The sequence below is a fragment of the Apis dorsata genome, unplaced genomic scaffold (assembly GCF_000469605.1).
Source record: "Apis dorsata unplaced genomic scaffold, Apis dorsata 1.3 scaffold_985, whole genome shotgun sequence".
NCBI lineage: Eukaryota > Metazoa > Arthropoda > Insecta > Hymenoptera > Apidae > Apis > Apis dorsata.
In genome coordinates this window covers 8,580-11,305 of record NW_006264088.1, presented here as the reverse complement: position 1 = coordinate 11,305, position 2,726 = coordinate 8,580, and the positions used below count along the sequence as shown (strand labels likewise).

Here is a 2,726-nt window from a genome sequence, read left to right as displayed (position 1 = left end):
TATAAATATATATCAAAGCCGAAGCAAATTATAAAATTATTAAATTTATAATATTAAAATTTTTTATTTTCTAAGAAAAAATTAAATTAAAAAATTTTTTGTTGAATAAAAATTTAAGATTTGATATTTTTTAAATAAAATTACTTTTCCCTTAAAAGGTTTTACTATTTAAATAATAATATTATTTAATTATTTAAATAAATAAATTAAATATTTTATTATTTAATTAAAAATAAAATATTTAGAAAGTTATAAATTTATCCTAAATTCCATAGATCCTCTTTCTCTATCTCTCCCCTTCCTCCTGATCCATTATCAGTAAGTATATTTATCCGATAAGTTTCTCCTCGAAATATGCCAATTTTTTGTTAATATATATTTAACAAAAGTCTGAAATCTGTGCCATTTTTAAAAAAAATATTTTTAAGATTATAGAATTATATCATTTTTAAATAATTCAGCATGAAGTTTAAACATGAGATTAAACATGAGATTTTAAGATGATATTTTTAATGCTAATTTCAATGATAATTAATATTATTCTACAATTTAAAAAATTTATTACAATATTCAATCAGTTTTCTTGAAAACAATGAAACTTGTATATAATCTTTTTCTGCAATCTTAAGAATTTTCCTTAAATTAAGAGTACCCCATAACCAGGGGATTGACCTGTATTGTCATTAATCAGTATGTGTTCCATGATGTAAGTGAAGAGAAATTCAAGGAGCATAAACGTTCTAAAGAAAAATCTAAGGAAAATTAGAAGCTTGTTAATTCTTGAATTACTTGAATGAAATAAAATTCTTAAACATTTTATGAATTCAATAAACTTTATGTGCATACAAACATTTCAATGTTTTAATATTATATTATAATAAATCATATTTATTATATAATTATAATGCGAATTGTATCACAATGAATATATATTATGTCGATAAATATGAAATATTTTAATATATTATGAATATATTGTGCGATGGAAACGTAAGGGCTATGTCTCAACGACATCAAGAGATACATCGAAATCACATTAATATCAAAGAATTTCTGACATTCACTATTCGTGCATATAACACGGGTAATTTAATGCCTACAGATGCAGAAGTGATGAATCGACCATGTGATGAGCGATTATCGAAAACCATTGATAGTAGAAGAAAATGATACTATTAACATTCGCAATATAAGCTATTTCTGAGTTTGAAGATAATAATTAATTATTATTAAGATAATAATTAATAATTAAATAATAATTAATTATTAATTAATTTAAATAATATTTATTTAATAATTTCTTTATTTTATAATAATATCTTTATTTTGTTTCGGTATTAGTCAAATAACAGTACATTGCAGTTTTGGTACAGGGATTATATTTTTCAAAATTTGTATGCTTAGGATTAATATTGGAATGCTAATTAGAATGGATTCAAGGAAATACAGCATACTTTTAAATTTTATAATGCATAAAATCTTAAATCTCATAAAAAAATCGGTTTTTATAACTTATAATATTTTTAAAAATAATTCAAAATTTTCTTCTAGAGTTATTGTAATCCAAATGATGAATTAATAGTAATCATATGAATTATAAATACAAATTGATTCAATGATGTTTTATTTATAATAAATTTAATTATTTAAATCTGTGAATAAAAAAACATGTGATTTCGAATTTCGAAAGTCTGATATGAGAGGTATGATCTGTATGATCACATACACATGATAATAATATTTTTTATTTTAGTTGTAAAACTATTGAGTTGTAAAACAAATGAACTAAACACATCTACAATCTATAATAGATTTAAAAAAATAGATCATTTAAATAATTTTTAAAAATATAAATATAATACTTAATATTACATATTAAATTTAATTATATATATATTTTTCAAGAAATTCAGAAAAGTATTTCGTATTTTCTATTTGAATTGAATGTAAAAAAATTTTTGATTATTATTTTATTTTTGTGAAAAAAATAATGTGTCGATATTTTAAGAGAAAAAGCTTTCTGCATCAATTTTAGAGAAAAAATTATATTATGCGTTATTTATAATTTTTTTTTAAATTAAGCATAAATTTAAAAATTTTTCTTTTGTTAAGTTGATATAATTGATAAAGATGATATAAATATTTTCAATTTAAATATTATCATGTTTTTAGATATGAAATAATCGAATTAAATAATAAAAGTTATTTTTTAGAATTATTATTTCTGGATTGAAAATAGGAACAGGTTTGAAATAAAGAAAGTAATAGAATCTTAAAACGAATGTATTGACTAAATATATATAATAATATAATGAAAAAAAAAATTATATATGAATTATTGCGATTGAATAATAATTGCATGAATGCATGAAAGTTATATAAAATATAAATCATTGGAATAATCAAGTATTTTCAAACTATAAAGTAAATATAAAGTATTTTTATAATAAATGTTTATTTTTATTATAAAATAATGCATGTAATTGTTTTTTTCCATAAAAATTCACTTATCATTTAAATTATGATTCGATTACATATTAATTATTTATTATTTATTATTTTTTAAATATCTATTTAAAAAGAAATTACAATTTTTATTATTTTATAAGTATTGTTAATGTAGATTTAATATATTATGTTAAAAATAAAAACTTTTACATTTTTTCTATTAATTAAAATAGTTAATTAATTAATTAAAAAAGTTGTTTTTAAAATTAATTATCTTA

At 18.4% G+C, this 2,726-nt stretch overlaps 1 protein-coding gene across 1 annotated transcript in view; it reads left to right on the top strand.

Moving 5' to 3' along the window:
• The window catches only part of LOC102679676 (limbic system-associated membrane protein), a gene marked incomplete at its 5' end in the record, with an annotated part of 29,757 nt that overhangs the window by 24,684 nt on the left and 2,347 nt on the right, over nt 1-2,726 (top strand). The gene's annotated exons all lie outside the window — the stretch shown is intronic.